Source organism: Convolutriloba macropyga, chromosome 1 (assembly GCF_964194025.1).
Source record: "Convolutriloba macropyga chromosome 1, txConMacr16.3, whole genome shotgun sequence".
In the NCBI taxonomy this organism is placed as follows: Eukaryota; Metazoa; Xenacoelomorpha; order Acoela; family Convolutidae; genus Convolutriloba; species Convolutriloba macropyga.
This window is the reverse complement of record NC_134468.1, coordinates 77720308-77744686: the sequence shown is the minus strand read 5'-3', so window position 1 is coordinate 77744686 and position 24379 is coordinate 77720308. Positions and strand designations below refer to the sequence as shown.

Genomic DNA, 24379 nt, shown 5'->3' with positions numbered 1-24379 from the left:
AATTTCTGAGTTGCTTCGGTTTCTGACTTAACTGAAGTTAAGACGTACACTAGAAAAATACACTAACACTTTTTTCAAAAACTAGAGGTAGTAATTGTTTCATCACCGAGACCATGGCGCAGTCGGTAGTGAGTAAGTCGCGTAATCTTAAGGTCGTGAGTTTGAGCCTCACTGGTCGCAAACTTTAATATTTTAATTCGAACACTCACAAATCAATATATTATCCACTACGAATCAAAATAAAGATTTCAATTTTTATTAATATCGACATATTACGGAGAGATTAAAATAGCTTCGAGAACTCCTTAGAATGGAAGATAGACATTTCATTAGAAATTTCATAATCAAACAGCTAGGAGTTGACGCCGGCTTAGATAGCCGAATAAACTTTTCCTAACTCTATTACAAAACTGGGCTGAGAATAGAACAATTGAATTCTCGTGTGATTTATTGTGAACGATAACAGCAGGAACAAACAGAAATTTATCAAATATTAGCTAAATGCTCTTTTGACTTACGTGTTAGAAATGAAAACAAAATTTTTGCGACCAAAGAGAAGCGAACTCACAGCCATAAGATTACGAAACTTACGCGCTGCCAACTGCAAAAGGGTCCAGCAGGGGAACAAATTCCAGCTTTTATTTTCTTTGAAAAAACGTTGATAGGAGTAAACTTAGATTGGCAGTCTTTTTTCTAGTTTAAGTCATATTTTCGATTAGGTTTGAAATCGGCACAACTCAGCAAAAGAAATTGACAGAACTCAGGAACTTCAAGTTCTCAGTGCTCAAATTATAGGGTTTTGGCTATCATTTGTCCGAAGTGTTGATTTTAAAATGTTGACAATGGGCTCATAATTTGGTCTCAGAAGGTCAACTATGGAATAAATACCTCAAATTTATGATAGCAAAAAACCTAAAATTTGAACGTAAAAATTTGCAATTGCTGAGTTGCTCCGATTTCTGACTCAACTGAAGTTATGACTTACACTAGATAAATACACTAACATTTTCTTTAAAAAAATAGACGTAGTAATTTTTGCATCACCGCGACCATGGCGCAGACGGCAGCGCGTAAATCTCATTATCTTAAGCTCGTGAGTTCGAGAAGATTTTGATTCTACCACTCACAAATCAATATATTATCCACTACGAATCAAAATAAAGATTTCATATTTTAATAATATCGACTTATTACGGAGAGCTTAAAAAACCTTGGAGAACTCGTTAGAATAAATGACCGACAATTCGTTAGAATTGTTATAATCAAACAGCTAGGAGTTACCGCCGGCTTAGATAGCCAAATAAAATTTTCCTAACTCTAATATTACTAAACTGGGATGAGAATAAAACAATTGAATTCATGTGTCATTTCTTGTGAACGATAATAGTAGTAACAAACAGAAATTTATCAAATACTAGCCAGTTACTCTTTTGACTTGTCAGTGTTAGAAATGAAAACAAAATTTTTGCGACCAAAGAGAAGCGAACTCACAGCCATATGATTATGAAACTTACGCGCTGCCGACTGCAAAAAGGTCCAGCAGGGGAACAAATTCCAGCTTTTATTTTGTTTGAAAAATCGTTGATAGGAGTAAACTTAGATTGGCAGTCTATTTTTCTAGTTTAAGTCATAACTTCGATAAGGTTAGAAATCGGCACAACTCAGCAAAAGAAATTGACACAACTCAGGAGTTTCAAGTTTTCAGTGCTCAAACTATAGGGTTTTGGCTATCAAGTGTACGAAGCGTTGATTTTAAAATGTTGACAATCGGCTCGTAATTTGGTCTCAGAATGTTTACTCTAAAACAAATACCTCAATTCAATGATAGCAAAAACTCTTAAATTTGAACGTAAAAATTTGAAACAGCAGAGTTGCTTCGGTTTCTGACTCAACTGAAGTTATGACTTACACTAGATAAATACACTAACATTTTCTTTAAAAAAATAGACGTAGTAATTTTAGCATCACCGCGACCATGGCGCAGACGGCAGCGCGTAAATCTCATTATCTTAAGCTCGTGAGTTCGAGAAGATTTTGATTCTACCACTCACAAATCAATATATTATCCACTACGAATCAAAATAAAGATTTCATATTTTAATAATATCGACTTATTACGGTGAGCTTAAAAAACCTTGGAGAACTCGTTAGAATAAATGACCGACAATTCGTTAGAATTTTTATAATCAAACAGCTAGGAGTTACCGCCGGCTTAGATAGCCAAATAAAATTTTCCTAACTCTAATATTACTAAACTGGGATGAGAATAAAACAATTGAATTCACGTGTCATTTCTTGTGAACGATAATAGTAGTAACAAACAGAAATTTATCAAATACTAGCCAGTTACTCTTTTGACTTGTCAGTGTTAGAAATGAAAACAAAATTTTTGCGACCAAAGAGAAGCGAACTCACAGCCATATGATTATGAAACTTACGCGCTGCCGACTGCAAAAAGGTCCAGCAGGGGAACAAATTCCAGCTTTTATTTTGTTTGAAAAATCGTTGATAGGAGTAAACTTAGATTGGCAGTCTATTTTTCTAGTTTAAGTCATAACTTCGATAAGGTTAGAAATCGGCACAACTCAGCAAAAGAAATTGACACAACTCAGGAGTTTCAAGTTTTCAGTGCTCAAACTATAGGGTTTTGGCTATCAAGTGTACGAAGCGTTGATTTTAAAATGTTGACAATCGGCTCGTAATTTGGTCTCAGAATGTTTACTCTAAAACAAATACCTCAATTCAATGATAGCAAAAACTCTTAAATTTGAACGTAAAAATTTGAAACAGCAGAGTTGCTTCGGTTTCTGACTTAACTGAAGTTAAGACGTACACTAGAAAAATACACTAACACTTTTTTCAAAAACTAGAGGTAGTAATTGTTTCATCACCGGGACCATGGCGCAGTCGGTAGTGAGTAAGTCGCGTAATCTTAAGGTCGTGAGTTCGAGCCTCACTGGTCGCAACCTTTAATATTTTAATTCGAACACTCACAAATCAATATATTATCCACTACGAATCAAAATAAAGATTTCAATTTTTATTAATATCGACATATTACGGAGAGATTAAAATAGCTTCGAGAACTCGTTAGAATGAAATATAGACATTACATTAAAATTTTCATAATCAAACAGCTAGGAGTTGACGCCGGCTTAGATAGCCGAATAAACTTTTCCTAACTCTATTACAAAACTGGGCTGAGAATAGAACAATTGAATTCTCGTGTGATTTTTTGTGAACGATAACAGCAGGAACAAACAGAAATTTATCAAATATTAGCTAAATGCTCTTTTGACTTACGTGTTAGAAATGAAAACAAAATTTTTGCGACCAAAAAGAAGCGAACTCACAGCCATAAGATTATGAAACTTAAGCGCTGCCAACTGCAAAAGGGTCCAGCAGGGGAACAAATTCCAGCTTTTATTTTCTTTGAAAAAACGTTGATAGCAGTAAAAACTTAGATGCGCAGTCTATTTTTCTAGTTTAAGTCATAACTTCGATTAAATTTGAAATCGGCACAACTCAGCAAAAGAAATTGACAGAACTCAGGAACTTCAAGTTCTCAGTGCTCAAATTATAGGGTTTTGGCTATCATTTGTCCGAAGAGTTGATTTTAAAATGTTGACAATGGGCTCATAATTTGGTCTCAGAAGGTCAACTATGGAATAAATACCTCAAATTTATGATAGCAAAAAACCTAAAATTTGAACGTAAAAATTTGCAATTGCTGAGTTGCTCCGATTTCTGACTCAACTGAAGTTATGACTTACACTAGATAAATACACTAACATTTTCTTTAAAAAAATAGACGTAGTAATTTTTGCATCACCGCGACCATGGCGCAGACGGCAGCGCGTAAATCTCATTATCTTAAGCTCGTGAGTTCGAGAAGATTTTGATTCTACCACTCACAAATCAATATATTATCCACTACGAATCAAAATAAAGATTTCATATTTTAATAATATCGACTTATTACGGAGAGCTTAAAAAACCTTGGAGAACTCGTTAGAATAAATGACCGACAATTCTTTAGAATTTTTATAATCAAACAGCTAGGAGTTACCGCCGGCTTAGATAGCCAAATAAAAACTTCCTAACTGTAATACTACAAAACTGGGATGAGAAAAGAACAACTGAAATTTTGTGTGATATATTGTGAACGATAATAGCAGGAACAAACAGAAATTTATCAAAAATTAGCCAGTTACTCTTGTTGACTTGTCAGCGTTTGAGATAAAATAAAAATTTTTGCGACCAGTGAGAAGCGAACTCACAATCATAAGATTATGAAACTTACGTGCTGTTGACAGCAAAAGGTCCAGCCGGGGAACAATTTCCTGCTTTTGTTTTATTTGAAAAATCGTTGATATGAGTAAACTGAGATTGGCAGTCTATTTTTCCAGTTTAAGTCATAAATACAATTAGGTTAAAAATCGACAAAACTCAGCAAAAGAAATTGACACAACTCAGGCGTTTCAATTTTTCAGTGCTCAAACTATAGGGCTTTGGCTATCAAGTGTACGAAGCGTTGATTTTAAAATGTTGACAATCGGCTCGTAATTTGGTCTCAGATTGTTTAATCTAAAACAAACACCTCAAAACAAACCTTAAAACAAACATCTAAAACAAAAACCGGGCTAAGAATAGAACAATTGAATTCTTGTGTGATTTATTATCAACGATAACAGCAGGAACAAACAGAAATTTATCAAATTTTATCTAAATACTGTTTTGACTTGTCAGTGGTAGAAATGAAAATAAAATTTTTGCGACCAAAGAGAAGCGAACTCACAGCCATAAGATTATGAAACTTACGCGCTGCCGACTGCAAAAAGGTTCAGCAGGGGAACAAATTCCAGCTTTTATTTGTTTCAAAAATCGTTGATAGGAGTAAACTTAGATTGGCAGTCTGTTTTTCTAGTTTAAGTCATAACTTCGATTAGGTTTGAAATCGACACATCTCAGCAAAAGAAATTGACAGAACTCAGGAATTTCAAGTTTTCAGTGCTCAAATTATAGGGTTTTGGCTATCATTTGTCCGAAGTGTTGATTTTAAAATGTTGACAATGGGCTCATAATTTGGTCTCAGAATGTCAACTATAGAATAAATACCTCAAATTTATGATAACAAAAAACACCTAAAAATTGAACGTAAAAATTTGCAATTGCTGAGTTGCTCCAATTTCTGACTCAACTGAAGTTATGACTTACACTAGATAAATACACTAACATTTTTTAAAAAAGTAGACGTAGTAATTTTAGCATCACCGCGTAAGTCTCATAATCTTAAGCTCGTGAGTTCGAGAAGATTTTGCTTCTACCACTCACAAATCAATATATTATCCACTACGAATCAAAATAAAGATTTCATATTTTAATAATATCGACTTATTACGGAGAGCTTAAAATAGCTTGGCGAACTCGTTAGAATGAATGACCGACAATTCTTCAGAATTTTTATAATCAAACAACTAGGAGTTACCGCCGGCTTAGATAGCCAAATAAAATTTTCCTAACTCTAATATTACAAAATTGGGATGAGAATAGAACAATTGAATTCTTGTTTGATTATCTGTGAACGTTAATAGCAGGAACAAACAGAAATTTACCAAAAATAAGCCAGTTACTCTTGTTGACTTGTCAGCGTTTGAAATAAAATAAAATTTTTTGCGACCAGTGAGAAGCGAACTCACAACCATAAGATTATGAAACTTACGTGCTGTTGACAGCAAAAGGTCCAGCAGGGGAACAATTTCCTGCTTTTGTTTTATTTGAAAAATCGTTGATACGAGTTAACTGAGATTGGCAGTCTTCCAGTTTAAGTCATAATTACAATTAGGTTAGAAATCGACACAACTCAGCAAAAGAAATTGACACAACTCAGGCGTTTCAAGTTATCAGTGCTCAAACTATAGGACTTTGGCTATCAAGTGTACGAAGCGTTGATTTTAAAATGTTGACAATCGGCTCGTAATTTGGTCTGAGATTGTTTAATCTAAAACAAACACCTCAAATCTATGATAGCAAAAAACCTAAAATTTGAACGTAAAAATTTAAAATTGCTGAGTTGCTTCGATTTCTGACTCAACTGAAGTTATGACTTACACTAGATAAATACACTAACATTTTTTAAAATTTTTAAAATAACAGACGTAGTAATTTCTTCATCACCGCGACCATGGCGAAGTCGGCAGCACGTAAGTCTCATAATATTAAGGTCGTGAGTGCGCGCCTCACTGGTCGCAAACTTCAAGATATTAATTCTACCACTCACAAATCAATATATTATCCACTACGAATCGATATAAAGACTTCAATTTTTAATAATATCGACATATTACGGATAGGTTAAAATAGCTTCGAGAACTCGTTAGAATGAAAGATCGACATTTTTTTAGAATGTTCATAAACAAACAGCTAAGAGTTGCCGCCCTCTTAAATAGCCCAATAAAAATTTCCTAACTCTAAGAGTACAAAACTGGGATGAGAATAGAACAATTGAATTCTTGTGTGATTAATTGTGAACGATAATAGCAGTAACAAACAGAAATTTATCAAAAATTAGCCAGCTACTCTTTTTGACTTGTCAGTGTTCGAAATAAAATTAAAATTTTTGCGACCAGTGAGAAGCAAACTCACAACCATAAGATTATGAAACTTACGTGCTGTTGACAGCAAAAGGTCAAGCAGGTGAACAATTTCCTGCTTTTGTTTTATTTGAAAAATCGTTGATATGAGTAAACTGAGATTGGCAGTCTATTTTTCCAGTTTATGTCATAACTACAATTAGGTTAGAAATCGACAAAACTCAGCAAAAGAAAATGACACAACTCAGGAGTGTCAAGTTTTCAGTGCTCAAACTATAGGACTTTGGCTATCAAGTGTACGAAGCGTTGATTTTAAAATGTTGACAATCGGCTCGTAATTTGGTCTCAGATTGTTTAATCTAAAACAAATACCTCAAATCTATGATAGCAAAAAATCTAAAATTTGAATGTAAAAATTTAAAATTGCTGAGTTGCTTCGATTTCTGACTCAACTGAAGTTATGACTTACACTAGATAAAAACACAAACATTTTTTTTTAAAAAAAACAGACGTAGTAATTTCCTCATCACCGCGACCATGGCGAAGTCGGCAGCGCGTAAGTCTCATAATGTTAAGGTCGTGAGTGCGAGCCTCACTGGTCGCAAACTTTAAGATTTTAATTCTACCACTCACAAATCAATATATTATCCACTAGGAATCGATATAAAGACTTCAATTTTTAATAATATCGACATATTACGGAGAGATTAAAATAGCTTCGAGAACTCGTTAGAATGAAAGATCGACATTTTTTAGAATGTTCATAATCAAACAGCTAGGAGTTGCGCCGGCTTAAATAGCCAAATAAATATTTCCTAACTCTAATAGTACAAAACTGGGATGAGAATAGAACAATTGAATTCTTGTGTGATTAATTGTGAACGATAATAGCAGGAACAAACAAAAATTTACCAAAAATAAGCCAGTTACTCTTGTTGACTTGTCAGCGTTTGAAATAAAATAAAATTTTTTGCGACCAGTGAGAAGCGAACTCACAACCATAAGATTATGAAACTTACGTGCTGTTGACAGCAAAAGGTCCAGCAGGGGAACAATTTCCTGCTTTTGTTTTATTTGAAAAATCGTTGATACGAGTTAACTGAGATTGGCAGTCTTCCAGTTTAAGTCATAATTACAATTAGGTTAGAAATCGACACAACTCCGCAAAAGAAATTGACACAACTCAGGCGTTTCAAGTTTTCAGTGCTCAAACTATAGGGCTTTGGCTATCAAGTGTACGAAGCGTTGATTTTAAAATGTTGACAATCGGCTCGTAATTTGGTCTGAGATTGTTTAATCTAAAACAAACACCTCAAATCTATGATAGCAAAAAACCTAAAATTTGAACGTAAAAATTTAAAATTGCTGAGTTGCTTCGATTTCTGACTCAACTGAAGTTATGACTTACACTAGATAAATACACTAACTTTTTTTAAAATTTTTAAAATAACAGACGTAGTAATTTCTTCATCACCGCGACCATGGCGAAGTCGGCAGCACGTAAGTCTCATAATATTAAGGTCGTGAGTGCGCGCCTCACTGGTCGCAAACTTCAAGATATTAATTCTACCACTCACAAATCAATATATTATCCACTAGGAATCGATATAAAGACTTCAATTATTAATAATATCGACATATTACGGAGAGATTAAAATAGCTTCGAGAACTTGTTAGAATGAAAGATCGACATTTTTTAGAATGTTCATAATCAAACAGCTAGGAGTTGCGCCGGCTTAAATAGCCAAATAAATATTTCCTAACTCTTATGCTACAAAAATGGGATGAGAATAGAACAATTGAATTCTTGTGTGATTTATTGTGAACGATAATAGCGGGAACAAACAGAAATTTATGAAATGTTAGCGTTACTCTTTTTGACTTGTCAGTGTTTGAAATAAAATTAAATTTTTTTGCGACCAGTGAGAAGCGAACTCACAACCATAAGATTATGAAACTTACGTGCTGTTGACAGCAAACGGTCCAGCAGGGGAACAATTTCCTGCTTTTGTTTTATTTGAAAAAACGTTGATACGAGTTAACTGAGATTGGCAGTCTTCCAGTTTAAGTCATAATTACAATTAGGTTAGAAATCGACACAACTCAGCAAAAGAAATTGACACAACTCAGGCGTTTCAAGTTTTCAGTGCTCAAACTATAGGGCTTTGGCTATCAAGTGTACGAAGCGTTGATTTTAAAATGTTGACAATCGGCTCGTAATTTGGTCTGAGATTGTTTAATCTAAAACAAACACCTCAAATCTATGATAGCAAAAAACCTAAAATTTGAACGTAAAAATTTAAAATTGCTGAGTTGCTTCGATTTCTGACTCAACTGAAGTTATGACTTACACTAGATAAATACACTAACATTTTTTAAAATTTTTAAAATAACAGACGTAGTAATTTCTTCATCACCGCGACCATGGCGAAGTCGGCAGCACGTAAGTCTCATAATATTAAGGTCGTGAGTGCGCGCCTCACTGGTCGCAAACTTCAAGATATTAATTCTACCACTCACAAATCAATATATTATCCACTACGAATCGATATAAAGACTTCAATTTTTAATAATATCGACATATTACGGATAGGTTAAAATAGCTTCGAGAACTCGTTAGAATGAAAGATCGACATTTTTTTAGAATGTTCATAAACAAACAGCTAAGAGTTGCCGCCCTCTTAAATAGCCCAATAAAAATTTCCTAACTCTAAGAGTACAAAACTGGGATGAGAATAGAACAATTGAATTCTTGTGTGATTAATTGTGAACGATAATAGCAGTAACAAACAGAAATTTATCAAAAATTAGCCAGCTACTCTTTTTGACTTGTCAGTGTTCGAAATAAAATTAAAATTTTTGCGACCAGTGAGAAGCAAACTCACAACCATAAGATTATGAAACTTACGTGCTGTTGACAGCAAAAGGTCAAGCAGGTGAACAATTTCCTGCTTTTGTTTTATTTGAAAAATCGTTGATATGAGTAAACTGAGATTGGCAGTCTATTTTTCCAGTTTATGTCATAACTACAATTAGGTTAGAAATCGACAAAACTCAGCAAAAGAAAATGACACAACTCTGGAGTGTCAAGTTTTCAGTGCTCAAACTATAGGGCTTTGGCTATCAAGTGTACGAAGCGTTGATTTTAAAATGTTGACAATCGGCTCGTAATTTGGTCTCAGATTGTTTAATCTAAAACAAATACCTCAAATCTATGATAGCAAAAAATCTAAAATTTGAATGTAAAAATTTAAAATTGCTGAGTTGCTTCGATTTCTGACTCAACTGAAGTTATGACTTACACTAGATAAAAACACAAACATTTTTTTAAAAAAAAACAGACGTAGTAATTTCCTCATCACCGCGACCATGGCGAAGTCGGCAGCGCGTAAGTCTCATAATGTTAAGGTCGTGAGTGCGAGCCTCACTGGTCGCAAACTTAAATATTTTAATTCTACCACTCACAAATCAATATACTATCCACTACGAATCAAAATAAAGATTTCAATTTTTAATAATACGACATATTACGGAGAGATTAAAATAGCTTCGAGAACTCGTTAGAATGAAAGATCGACATGTCATTAGAATTTTCATAATCAAACAGCTAGGAGTTTCCGCCGGCTTAGATAGCCCAATAAAAATTTCCTAACTCTAAGAGTACAAAACTGGGATGAGAATAGAACAATTGAATTCTTGTGTGATTAATTGTGAACGATAATAGCAGTAACAAACAGAAATTTATCAAAAATTAGCCAGCTACTCTTTTTGACTTGTCAGTGTTCGAAATAAAATTAAAATTTTTGCGACCAGTGAGAAGCAAACTCACAACCATAAGATTATGAAACTTACGTGCTGTTGACAGCAAAAGGTCAAGCAGGTGAACAATTTCCTGCTTTTGTTTTATTTGAAAAATCGTTGATATGAGTAAACTGAGATTGGCAGTCTATTTTTCCAGTTTATGTCATAACTACAATTAGGTTAGAAATCGACAAATCTCAGCAAAAGAAAATGACACAACTCTGGAGTGTCAAGTTTTCAGTGCTCAAACTATAGGGCTTTGGCTATCAAGTGTACGAAGCGTTGATTTTAAAATGTTGACAATCGGCTCGTAATTTGGTCTCAGATTGTTTAATCTAAAACAAATACCTCAAATCTATGATAGCAAAAAATCTAAAATTTGAATGTAAAAATTTAAAATTGCTGAGTTGCTTCGATTTCTGACTCAACTGAAGTTATGACTTACACTAGATAAAAACACAAACATTTTTTTAAAAAAAAAACAGACGTAGTAATTTCCTCATCACCGCGACCATGGCGAAGTCGGCAGCGCGTAAGTCTCATAATGTTAAGGTCGTGAGTGCGAGCCTCACTGGTCGCAAACTTAAATATTTTAATTCTACCACTCACAAATCAATATACTATCCACTACGAATCAAAATAAAGATTTCAATTTTTAATAATACGACATATTACGGAGAGATTAAAATAGCTTCGAGAACTCGTTAGAATGAAAGATCGACATTTCATTAGAATTTTCATAATCAAACAGCTAGGAGTTTCCGCCGGCTTAGATAGCCAAATAAAAATTTCCTAACTCTAATACTACAAAACTGGGATGAGAAAAGAACAACTGAAATTTTGTGTGATATATTGTGAACGATAATAGCAGGAACAAACAGAAACTTATGAAATAATAGCCAGTTACTCTTTTTGACTTGTCAGTGTTTGAAACAAAATTAAAATTTTTGCGACCAGTGAGAAGCAAACTCACAGCCATAAGATTATGAAACTGACGTGCTGTTGACAGCAAAGGGTCCAGCAGGGGAACATTTCCTGCCTTTGTTTTATTTGAAAAATCGTTGATATGAGTAAACTTAGATTGGCATTCTATTTTTCCAGTTTAAGTCATAACTACAATTAGGTTAGAAATCGACAAAACTCAGCAAAAGAAATCGACACAACTAAGGAATTTCAAGTCATCAGTACTCAAATTACAGGGTTTTGGCTATCTTGTCTCCGAAGCGTTGATTTTAAAATGTTGACAATCGGCTCGTAATTTGATCTCAGATTGTTAAATCTAAAACAAATACCTCAAATCTATGATAGCAAAAAATCTAAAATTTGAACGTAAAAATTTAAAATTGCTGAGTTGCTTCGATTTCTGACTTTACTGAAGTTATGACTAACACTAGAAAAATACACCAACATATTTTTAAAAAAAATAGAGGTAGAAATTTCAATTTCTTCATTACCGCGACCATGGCTCAGTCGGGAGCGCGTAAGTCTCATAATCTTTAGGTCGTGAGTTCGAGCCTCACTGGTCGCAAACTTTAAGATAAAAATTCTAACACTCACAAATCAATATATTATCCACTACGAATCAAAAAAGATTTCAGTTTTTAATAATATCAACATATTACGGAGAGATTAAAATAGCTTGGAGAGCTCGTTAGAATGAAAGATCGACATTTCTTTAGCATTTTTATAATCAAACAGCTAGGAGTTGCCGCCGGCTTAGATAGCCAAATAAAATTTTCCTAACTCTAATATTACAAAACTGGGCTGAGAATAGAACAATTGAATTCTTGAGTGATTTCTTGTGAACGATAATAGCAGGAACAAACAGAAGCTTATCAAATATTAGCTAGTTACTCTTTTGACTTGTCAGTGTTAGAAATGAAATTAAAGTTTTTGCGACCAGTGAAAAGCGAACTCACAACCATAAGATTATGAAACTTATGCGCTGCCGACTGCAAAAGGGTCCAGCAGGGGAACAATTTCGAGCTTTTGTTTTATTTGAAAAATCGTTGATTAACTGAACATTTTAAAAAAAAATAGAGGTAGTAAATTATTCATCACCGCGACCATGGCGCAGTCGGCAGCGCGTAAGTCTCATAATCTTAAGGTCGTGAGTTCGAGCCTCACTGGTCGCAAACTTTAAGACATTAATTCTACAACTCACAAATCAATATATTATCCACTACGAATCAAAAAAGATTTCAGTTTTTAATAATATCGACATATTACGGAGAGATTAAAATAGCTTCGAGAACTCGTTCGAACGAATGATCGACACTTCTTCAGAATTTTCTTCATCAAACAGCTAGAAGTTGACGTCGGCTTAGATAGCCGAATAAAATTTCCCTCACTTTAATATTACAAAAATGGGCTGAGAATAGAAAAATTGAACTCTTGAGTGATTTATTGTGAACGATAATAGCAGGAACAAACAGAAACTTATCAAATATTAGCTACTTTCTCTTTTGACTTGTCAGTGTTAGAAATGAAATTAAAATTTTTGCTAACAGTGAGAAGCGAACTCATAACCATAAGATTATGAAACTTATGCGCTGCCGACTGCAAAAGGGTCTAGCCGTGGAACAATTTCGAGCTTTTGTTTTATTTGAAAACTCGTTGATTAACTGAACATTTTTAAAAAAAAGAGGTAGTAAATTATTCATCACCGCGACCATGGCGCAGTCGGCAGCCCGTAAGTGTCATAATCTTAAGGTCGTGAGTTCGAGCCTCACTGGTCGCAAACTTTAAGATATTAATTCTACAACCCACAAATCAATATATTATCCACTACGAATCAAAAAAGATTTCAGCTTTTAATAATATCGACATATTACGGAGAGATTAAGATAGCTTCGAGAACTCGTTAGAACGAATGATCGACACTTCTTCAGAATTTTCTTCATGAAACAGCTAGAAGTTGACGCCCGCTTAGATAGCCGAAAAAAATTTCCCTCACTTTAATATTACAAAACTGGGCTGAGAATAGAAAAATTGAACTCTTGAGTGATTTATTGTGAACGATAATAGCAGGAACAAACAAACTTATCAAATATTAGCTACTTTCTCTTTTGACATGTCAGTGTTAGAAATGGAATTAAAATTTTTGATAACAGTGAGAAGCGAACTCACAACCATAAGATTATGAAACTTAAGCGCTGCCGACTGCAAAAGGATCCAGCAGGAGAACAATTTCCTGCTTTTATTTTATTTGAAAAATCGTTGATAGGAGTTAACTTAGATTGGCAGTCTATTTTTCTAGTTGAAGTCATAACTTCGATTAGGTTCGAAATCGGCACAACTCAGCAAAAGAAATTGACACAACTCAGGAATTTCAAGTTTTCAGTGCTCAAATTTTAGGGTTTTGGCTATCATGTGTCCGAAGCGTTGATTTTAAACTGTTGACAATCGGCTCGTAGTTTGGTCTCAGAATGTTCACCCTAAAAGAAATACCTCAAATCTATGATAGCAAAAAACCTAAAATTTGAACGTAAAAATTTGAAATTGCTGAGTTGCTTCGATTTCTGACTTAACTGAAGTTATGACTTACACTAGAAAAATACACAAACATTTTTTTTAAAATAGAGGTAGTAATTTCTTCATCACCGCGACCATGGCGCAGTCGGCAGCGCGTAAGTCTCATAATCTTAAGGTCGTGAGTTTGAGCCTCACTGGGCGCAAACTATAAGATTTGAATTCCACCACTCACAAACCAATATATTATCCACTACGAATCAAAATAAAGATTTCAATTTTTAATAATATCGACATATTACGGAGAGATTAAAATAGCTTCGAGAACTCGTTAGAATGAAAAATCCACATTTCATTAGAATTTTCACAATCAACCAGCTAGGAGTTGCCGCCGGCTTAGATAGCCAAATAAAAATTTCCTAACTCTAATACTACAAAACTGGGATGAGAAAAGAACAACTGAAATTTTGTGTAATATATTGTGAACGATAATAGCAGGAACAAACAGAAACTTATGAAATAATAGCCAGTTACTCTTTTTGACTTGTCAGTGTTTGAAACAAAATTAAAATTTTTGATAACAGTGAGAAGCGAACTCACAACCATAAGATTATGAAACTTAAGCGCTGCCGACTGCAAAAGGTTCCAGCAGCAGAACAATTTCCTGCTTTTATTTTATTTGAAAAATCGTTGATAGGAGTTAACTTAGATTGGCAGTCTATTTTTCTAGTTTAAGTCATAACTTCGATTAGGTTCGAAATCGGCACAACTCAGCAAAAGAAACTGACACAAATCAGGAATTTCAAGTTTTCAGTGCTCAAATTATAGGGTTTTGGCTGTCATGTGTCCGAAGCGTTGATTTCAAAACGTTGACAATCGGCTCGTAGTTTGGTCTCAGAATGTTCACTCCAAAAAAAACACCTCAAATCTATGATAGAAAAAAACCTAAAATTTGAACGTAAAAATTTGAAATTGCTGAGTTCTTTTGAGTTTTGACTTAACTGAAGTTATGACTTACAACAGAAAAATACAATAACATTATTAAAAAAGTTAGAGGTAGAATTACTTCAGCACTGCGACCATGGCGCAGTCGGCAGCGCGTAAGTCTCATAATCTCAAGCTCGTGAGTTCGAGCCTCACTGGTCGCAAACTTAAATATTTTAATTCTACCACTCACAAATCAATATACTATCCACTACGAATCAAAATAAAGATTTCAATTTTTAATAATACGACATATTACGGAGAGATTAAAATAGCTTCGAGAACTCGTTAGAACGAATGATCGACACTTCTTCAGAATTTTCTTCATCAAACAGCTAGAAGTTGACGTCGGCTTAGATAGCCAAATAAAAATTTCCTAACTCTAATACTACAAAACTGGGATGAGAAAAGAACAACTGAAATTTTGTGTGATATATTGTGAACGATAATAGCAGGAACAAACAGAAACTTATGAAATAATAGCCAGTTACTCTTTTTGACTTGTCAGTGTTTGAAATAAAATTAAAATTTTTGATAACAGTGAGAAGCGAACTCACAACCATAAGATTATGAAACTTAAGCGCTGCCGACTGCAAAAGGTTCCAGCAGCAGAACAATTTCCTGCTTTTATTTTATTTGAAAAATCGTTGATAGGAGTTAACTTAGATTGGCAGTCTATTTTTCTAGTTTAAGTCATAACTTCGATTAGGTTCGAAATCGGCACAACTCAGCAAAAGAAACTGACACAAATCAGGAATTTCAAGTTTTCAGTGCTCAAATTATAGGGTTTTGGCTGTCATGTGTCCGAAGCGTTGATTTCAAAACGTTGACAATCGGCTCGTAGTTTGGTCTCAGAATGTTCACTCCAAAAAAAAAACACCTCAAATCTATGATAGAAAAAAACCTAAAATTTGAACGTAAAAATTTGAAATTGCTGAGTTCTTTTGAGTTTTGACTTAACTGAAGTTATGACTTACAACAGAAAAATACAATAACATTATTAAAAAAGTTAGAGGTAGAATTACTTCATCACTGCGACCATGGCGCAGTCGGCAGCGCGTAAGTCTCATAATCTTAAGCTCGTGAGTTCGAGCCTCACTGGTCGCAAACTTAAATATTTTAATTCTACCACTCACAAATCAATATACTATCCACTACGAATCAAAATAAAGATTTCAATTTTTAATAATACGACATATTACGGAGAGATTAAAATAGCTTCGAGAACTCGTTAGAACGAATGATCGACACTTCTTCAGAATTTTCTTCATCAAACAGCTAGAAGTTGACGTCGGCTTAGATAGCCAAATAAAAATTTCCTAACTCTAATACTACAAAACTGGGATGAGAAAAGAACAACTGAAATTTTGTGTGATATATTGTGAACGATAATAGCAGGAACAAACAGAAACTTATGAAATAATAGCCAGTTACTCTTTTTGACTTGTCAGTGTTTGAAATAAAATTAAAATTTTTGATAACAGTGAGAAGCGAACTCACAACCATAAGATTATGAAACTTAAGCGCTGCCGACTGCAAAAGGTTCCAGCAGCAGAACAATTTCCTGCTTTTATTTTATTTGAAAAATCGTTGATAGGAGTTAACTTAGATTGGCAGTCTATTTTTCTAGTTTAAGCCATAACTTCGATTAGGTTCGAAATCGGCACAACTCAGCAAAAGAAACTGACACAAATCAGGAATTTCAAGTTTTCAGTGCTCAAATTATAGGGTTTTGGCTGTCATGTGTCCGAAGCGTTGATTTCAAAACGTTGACAATCGGCTCGTAGTTTGGTCTCAGAATGTTCACTCCAAAAAAAACACCTCAAATCTATGATAGAAAAAAAACCTAAAATTTGAACGTAAAAATTTGAAATTGCTGAGTTCTTTTGAGTTTTGACTTAACTGAAGTTATGACTTACAACAGAAAAATACAATAATATTATTAAAAAAGTTAGAGGTAGAATTACTTCATCACTGCGACCATGGCGCAGTCGGCAGCGCGTAAGTCTCATAATCTTAAGCTCGTGAGTTCGAGCCTCACTGGTCGCAAACTTAAATATTTTAATTCTACCACTCACAAATCAATATACTATCCACTACGAATCAAAATAAAGATTTCAATTTTTAATAATACGACATATTACGGAGAGATTAAAATAGCTTCGAGAACTCGTTAGAATGAAAGATCGACATTTCATTAGAATTTTCATAATCAAACAGCTAGGAGTTTCCGCCGGCTTAGATAGCCAAATAAAAATTTCCTAACTCTAATACTACAAAACTGGGATGAGGAAAGAACAACTGAAATTTTGTGTGATATATTGTGAACGATAATAGCAGGAACAAACAGAAACTTATGAAATAATAGCCAGTTACTCTTTTTGACTAGTCAGTGTTTGAAACAAAATTAAAATTTTTGCGACCAGTGAGAAGCAAAGTCACAACCATAAGATTATGAAACTGACGCGCTGTTGACAGCAAAGGGTCCAGCAGGAGCACAATTTCCTGCTTTCATTTTATTTGAAAAATCGTTGATAGGAGTAAACTTAGATTGGCAGTCTATTTTTCTAGTTTAATTCATAACTTCGATTAGGTTCGAAATCGGCACAACTCAGCAAAAGAAATTGACACAACTCAGGAATTTCAAGTTTTCAGTGCTCAAATTATAGGGTTTTGGCTATCATGTGTCCGAAGTGTTGATTTCAAAATGTTGACAAGCGGCTCGTAGTTTGGTCTCAGAATGTTCACTCTAAAACAAACACCTCAAATCTATGATAGAAAAAAACCTAAAATTTGAACGTAAAAAATTGAAATTGCTGAGTTGTTTTGAGTTTTGACTTAACTGAAGTTATGACTTACAACAGAAAAAAACAATAACATTATTTTTAAAAATGTTAGAGGTAGAAATGCTTCAGCACTGCGACCATGGCGCAGTCGGCAGCGCGTATGTCTCATAATCTTAAGGTCGTGAGTTCGAGCCTCACTGGTCGCAAACTTAAATATTTTAATTCTACCACTCACAAATCAATATACTATCCACTACGAATCAAAATAAAGATTTCAATTTTTAATAATACGACATATTACGGAGAGATTAAAATAGCTTCGAGAACTCCTTAGAATTAAGGATGGACATTCCATTAGAATTTTCATAATCAAACAGCTAGGAGTTGCCGCCGGCTTAGATAGCCAAAAAAAATTTTCCTAACTCTTATACTACAAAACTGGGATAAGAATAGAACAATTGAATTCTTGTGTGATTTATTGTGAACGATAATAGCGGGAACAAACAGAAATTTATGAAATATTAGCGTTACTCTTTTTGACTTGTCAGTGTTTGAAATAAAATTCAAATTTTTGCGACCAGTGAGAAGCAAACTCACAACCATAAGATTATGAAACTGACGTGCTGTTGACAGCAAAGGGTCCAGCAGGGGAACAATTTCCTGCTTTTATTTTATTTGAAAAATCCTTGATAGGAGTAAAATTAGATTAGATTGGCAGTCTATTTTTCTAGTTTAAGTCATAGCTTCGATTAGGTTCGAAATCGGCACAACTCAGCAAAAGAAATTGACACAACTCAGGAATTTCAAGTTTTCAGTGCTCAAATTATAGGGTTTTGGCTATCATGTGTCCGAAGCGTTGATTTTAAAATGTTGACAATCGGCTCGTAGTATGGTCTCAGAATGTTCACGCTAAAACAAACACCTCAAATCTATGATAGAAAAAAAACCTAAAATTTGAACGTAAAAATTTGAAATTGCTGAAATGTTTTGAGTTTTGACTTAACTGAAGTTATGACTTACAACAGAAAAAAACAATAACATTATTTTTAAAAAAGTTAGAGGTAGAATTTCTTCATCACTGCGACCATGGCGCAGTCGGCAGCGCGTAAGTCACATAATCTTAAGGTCGTGAGTTCGAGCCTCACTGGTCGCAAACTTAAATATTTTAACTCTACCACTCACAAATCAATATACTATCCACTACGAATCAAAATAAAGATTTCAATTTTTAATAATACGACATATTACGGAGAGATTAAAATAGTTTCGAGAACTCGTTAGAATGAAAGATCGACATTTCATTAGAATTTTCATAATCAAACAGCTAGGAGTTGCCGCCGGCTTAGATAGCCAAATAAAATTTTCCTAACTCTTATACTACAAAACTGGGATGAGAATAGAACAATTGAATTCTTGTGTGATTTACTGTGAACGATAATAGCGGGAACAAACAGAAATTTATGAAATATTAGCGTTACTCTTTTTGACTTGTCAGTGTTTGAAATAAAATTAAAATTTTTGCGACCAGTGAGAAGCAAACTCACAACCATAGGAATATGAAACTGACGTGCTGTTGACAGCAAAGGGTCCAGCAGGGGAACAATTTCCTGCTTTTATATTATTTGAAAAATCCATGATAGGAGTAAAATTAGATTAGATTGGCAGTCTATTTTTCTAGTTTAAGTCATAACTTCGATTAGGTTCGAAATCGGCACAACTCAGCAAAAGAAATTGACACAACTCAGGAATTTCAAGTTTTCAGTGCTCAAATTATAGGGTTTTGGCTATCATGTGTCCGAAGTGTTGATTTCAAAATGTTGACAAGCGGCTCGTAGTTTGGTCTCAGAATGTTCACTCTAAAACAAACACCTCAAATCTATGATAGAAAAAAACCTAAAATTTGAACGTAAAAAATTGAAATTGCTGAGTTGTTTTGAGTTTTGACTTAACTGAAGTTATGACTTACAACAGAAAAAAACAATAACATTATTTTTAAAAATGTTAGAGGTAGAAATGCTTCAGCACTGCGACCATGGCGCAGTCGGCAGCGCGTAAGTCTCATAATCTTAAGGTCGTGAGTTCGAGCCTCACTGGTCGCAAACTTAAATATTTTAATTCTACCACTCACAAATCAATATACTATCCACTACGAATCAAAATAAAGATTTCAATTTTTAATAATACGACATATTACGGAGAGATTAAAATAGCTTCGAGAACTCGTTAGAATTAAGGATCGACATTCCATTAGAATTTTCATAATCAAACAGCTAGGAGTTGCCGCCGGCTTAGATAGCCAAAAAAAATTTTCCTAACTCTTATACTACAAAACTGGGATAAGAATAGAACAATTGAATTCTTGTGTGATTTATTGTGAACGATAATAGCGGGAACAAACAGAAATTTATGAAATATTAGCGTTACTCTTTTTGACTTGTCAGTGTTTGAAATAAAATTCAAATTTTTGCGACCAGTGAGAAGCAAACTCACAACCATAAGATTATGAAACTGACGTGCTGTTGACAGCAAAGGGTCCAGCAGGGGAACAATTTCCTGCTTTTATTTTATTTGAAAAATCCTTGATAGGAGTAAAATTAGATTAGATTGGCAGTCTATTTTTCTAGTTTAAGTAATAGCTTCGATTAGTTTCGAAATCGGCACAACTCAGCAAAAGAAATTGACACAACTCAGGAATTTCAAGTTTTCAGTGCTCAAATTATAGGGTTTTGGCTATCATGTGTCCGAAGCGTTGATTTTAAAATGTTGACAATCGGCTCGTAGTATGGTCTCAGAATGTTCACGCTAAAACAAACACCTCAAATCTATGATAGAAAAAAAACCTAAAATTTGAACGTAAAAATTTGAAATTGCTGAAATGTTTTGAGTTTTGACTTAACTGAAGTTATGACTTACAACAGAAAAAAACAATAACATTATTTTTAAAAAAGTTAGAGGTAGAATTTCTTCATCACTGCGACCATGGCGCAGTCGGCAGCGCGTAAGTCACATAATCTTAAGGTCGTGAGTTCGAGCCTCACTGGGCGCAAACTTAAATATTTTAACTCTACCACTCACAAATCAATATACTATCCACTACGAATCAAAATAAAGATTTCAATTTTTAATAATACGACATATTACGGAGAGATTAAAATAGTTTCGAGAACTCGTTAGAATGAAAGATCGACATTTCATTAGAATTTTCATAATCAAACAGCTAGGAGTTGCCGCCGGCTTAGATAGCCAAATAAAATTTTCCTAACTCTTATACTACAAAACTGGGATGAGAATAGAACAATTGAATTCTTGTGTGATTTACTGTGAACGATAATAGCGGGAACAAACAGAAATTTATGAAATATTAGCGTTACTCTTTTTGACTTGTCAGTGTTTGAAATAAAATTAAAAATTTTGCGACCAGTGAGAAGCAAACTCACAACCATAGGAATATGAAACTGACGTGCTGTTGACAGCAAAGGGTCCAGCAGGGGAACAATTTCCTGCTTTTATATTATTTGAAAAATCCATGATAGGAGTAAAATTAGATTAGATTGGCAGTCTATTTTTCTAGTTTAAGTCATAACTTCGATTAGGTTCGAAATCGGCACAACTCAGCAAAAGAAATTGACACAACTCAGGAATTTCAAGTTTTCAGTGCTCAAATTATAGGGTTTTGGCTATCATGTGTCCGACGCGTTGATTTTAAAATGTTGACAATCGGCTCGTAGTATGGTCTCAGAATGTTCACTCTAAAACAAACACCTCAAATCTATGATAGAAAAAAAACCTAAAATTTGAACGTAAAAATTTGAAATTGCTGAGTTGTTTTGAGTTTTGACTTAACTGAAGTTATGACTTACAACAGAAAAAAACAATAACATTATTTTTAAAAAAGTTAGAGGTAGAATTTCTTCATCACTGCGACCATGGCGCAGTCGGCAGCGCGTAAGTCTCATAATCTTAAGGTCGTAAGTTCGAGCCTTAATGGTCGCAAACTTAAATATTTTAATTCTACCACTCACAAATCAATATACTATCCACTTCGAATCAAAATAAAGATTTCAATTTCTAATAATACGACATATTACGGAGAGATTAAAATAGCTTCGAGAACTCGTTAGAATGAAAGATCGAAATTTCATTAGAATTTTCATGATCAAACAGCTAGGAGTTGCCGCCGGCTTAGATAGCCAAATAAAATGTTCCTAACTCTTATACTACAAAACTGGGATGAGAATAGAACAATTGAATTCTTGTGTGATTTATTGTGAACGATAATAGCGGGAACAAACAGAAATTTATGAAATATTAGCGTTGCTCTTTTTGACTTGTCAGTGTTTGAAATAAAATTAAAATTTTTGCGACCAGTGAGAAGCAAACTCACAACCATAAGATTATGAAACTGACGTGCTGTTGACAGCAAAGGGTCCAGCAGGGGAACAATTTCCTGCTTTTATATTATTTGAAAAATCCATGATAGGAGTAAATTTAGATTAGATTGGCAGTCTATTTTTCTAGTTTAAGTCATAACTTCGATTAGGTTCGAAATCGGCACAACTCAGCAAAAGAAATTGACACAACTCAGGAATTTCAAGTTTTCAGTGCTCAAATTATAGGGTTTTGGCTATCATGTGTCCGACGCGTTGATTTTAAAATGTTGACAATCGGCTCGTAGTATGGTCTCAGAATGTTCACTCTAAAACAAACACCTCAAATCTATGATAGAAAAAAAACCTAAAATTTGAACGTAAAAATTTGAAATTGCTGAGTTGTTTTGAGTTTTGACTTAACTGAAGTTATGACTTACAACAGAAAAAAACAATAACATTATTTTTAAAAAAGTTAGAGGTAGAATTTCTTCATCACTGCGACCATGGCGCAGTCGGCAGCGCGTAAGTCTCATAATCTTAAGGTCGTAAGTTCGAGCCTTAATGGTCGCAAACTTAAATATTTTAATTCTACCACTCACAAATCAATATACTATCCACTTCGAATCAAAATAAAGATTTCAATTTCTAATAATACGACATATTACGGAGAGATTAAAATAGCTTCGAGAACTCGTTAGAATGAAAGATCGAAATTTCATTAGAATTTTCATGATCAAACAGCTAGGAGTTGCCGCCGGCTTAGATAGCCAAATAAAATGTTCCTAACTCTTATACTACAAAACTGGGATGAGAATAGAACAATTGAATTCTTGTGTGATTTATTGTGAACGATAATAGCGGGAACAAACAGAAATTTATGAAATATTAGCGTTGCTCTTTTTGACTTGTCAGTGTTTGAAATAAAATTAAAATTTTTGCGACCAGTGAGAAGCAAACTCACAACCATAAGATTATGAAACTGACGTGCTGTTGACAGCAAAGGGTCCAGCAGGGGAACAATTTCCTGCTTTTATATTATTTGAAAAATCCATGATAGGAGTAAATTTAGATTAGATTGGCAGTCTATTTTTCTAGTTTAAGTCATAACTTCGATTAGGTTCGAAATCGGCACAACTCAGCAAAAGAAATTGACACAACTCAGGAATTTCAAGTTTTCAGTGCTCAAATTATAGGGTTTTGGCTATCATGTGTCCGACGCGTTGATTTTAAAATGTTGACAATCGGCTCGTAGTATGGTCTCAGAATGTTCACTCTAAAACAAACACCTCAAATCTATGATAGAAAAAAAACCTAAAATTTGAACGTAAAAATTTGAAATTGCTGAGTTGTTTTGAGTTTTGACTTAACTGAAGTTATGACTTACAACAGAAAAAAACAATAACATTATTTTTAAAAAAGTTAGAGGTAGAATTTCTTCATCACTGCGACCATGGCGCAGTCGGCAGCGCGTAAGTCTCATAATCTTAAGGTCGTAAGTTCGAGCCTTAATGGTCGCAAACTTAAATATTTTAATTCTACCACTCACAAATCAATATACTATCCACTTCGAATCAAAATAAAGATTTCAATTTCTAATAATACGACATATTACGGAGAGATTAAAATAGCTTCGAGAACTCGTTAGAATGAAAGATCGAAATTTCATTAGAATTTTCATGATCAAACAGCTAGGAGTTGCCGCCGGCTTAGATAGCCAAATAAAATGTTCCTAACTCTTATACTACAAAACTGGGATGAGAATAGAACAATTGAATTCTTGTGTGATTTATTGTGAACGATAATAGCGGGAACAAACAGAAATTTATGAAATATTAGCGTTGCTCTTTTTGACTTGTCAGTGTTTGAAATAAAATTAAAATTTTTGCGACCAGTGAGAAGCAAACTCACAACCATAAGATTATGAAACTGACGTGCTGTTGACAGCAAAGGGTCCAGCAGGGGAACAATTTCCTGCTTTTATATTATTTGAAAAATCCATGATAGGAGTAAATTTAGATTAGATTGGCAGTCTATTTTTCTAGTTTAAGTCATAACTTCGATTAGGTTCGAAATCGGCACAACTCAGCAAAAGAAATTGACACAACTCAGGAATTTCAAGTTTTCAGTGCTCAAATTATAGGGTTTTGGCTATCATGTGTCCGACGCGTTGATTTTAAAATGTTGACAATCGGCTCGTAGTATGGTCTCAGAATGTTCACTCTAAAACAAACACCTCAAATCTATGATAGAAAAAAAACCTAAAATTTGAACGTAAAAATTTGAAATTGCTGAGTTGTTTTGAGTTTTGACTTAACTGAAGTTATGACTTACAACAGAAAAAAACAATAACATTATTTTTAAAAAAGTTAGAGGT

The 24379-nt window shown here is 34.0% G+C and overlaps 1 protein-coding gene and 11 non-coding genes across 13 annotated transcripts in view; 11 read left to right on the top strand and 1 right to left on the bottom strand.

The window, feature by feature from the left end:
- LOC142342925 (uncharacterized) overlaps positions 1-24379 on the bottom strand; it is a 243881-nt gene that overhangs the window by 40414 nt on the left and 179088 nt on the right. The gene's annotated exons all lie outside the window — the stretch shown is intronic.
- On the top strand, positions 12457-12529 carry Trnam-cau (transfer RNA methionine (anticodon CAU)). The gene has a single exon. It is a non-coding gene; the product is annotated as a tRNA-Met (tRNA).
- Trnam-cau (transfer RNA methionine (anticodon CAU)) lies at positions 13999-14071 on the top strand. The gene has a single exon. It is a non-coding gene; the product is annotated as a tRNA-Met (tRNA).
- On the top strand, positions 14941-15013 carry Trnam-cau (transfer RNA methionine (anticodon CAU)). The gene has a single exon. It is a non-coding gene; the product is annotated as a tRNA-Met (tRNA).
- Trnam-cau (transfer RNA methionine (anticodon CAU)) lies at positions 15884-15956 on the top strand. The gene has a single exon. It is a non-coding gene; the product is annotated as a tRNA-Met (tRNA).
- Trnam-cau (transfer RNA methionine (anticodon CAU)) lies at positions 16826-16898 on the top strand. The gene has a single exon. It is a non-coding gene; the product is annotated as a tRNA-Met (tRNA).
- Trnam-cau (transfer RNA methionine (anticodon CAU)) lies at positions 17769-17841 on the top strand. The gene has a single exon. It is a non-coding gene; the product is annotated as a tRNA-Met (tRNA).
- Trnam-cau (transfer RNA methionine (anticodon CAU)) lies at positions 18716-18788 on the top strand. The gene has a single exon. It is a non-coding gene; the product is annotated as a tRNA-Met (tRNA).
- On the top strand, positions 19662-19734 carry Trnam-cau (transfer RNA methionine (anticodon CAU)). The gene has a single exon. It is a non-coding gene; the product is annotated as a tRNA-Met (tRNA).
- On the top strand, positions 21556-21628 carry Trnam-cau (transfer RNA methionine (anticodon CAU)). The gene has a single exon. It is a non-coding gene; the product is annotated as a tRNA-Met (tRNA).
- Trnam-cau (transfer RNA methionine (anticodon CAU)) lies at positions 22503-22575 on the top strand. The gene has a single exon. It is a non-coding gene; the product is annotated as a tRNA-Met (tRNA).
- On the top strand, positions 23450-23522 carry Trnam-cau (transfer RNA methionine (anticodon CAU)). Its single transcript has one exon. It is a non-coding gene; the product is annotated as a tRNA-Met (tRNA).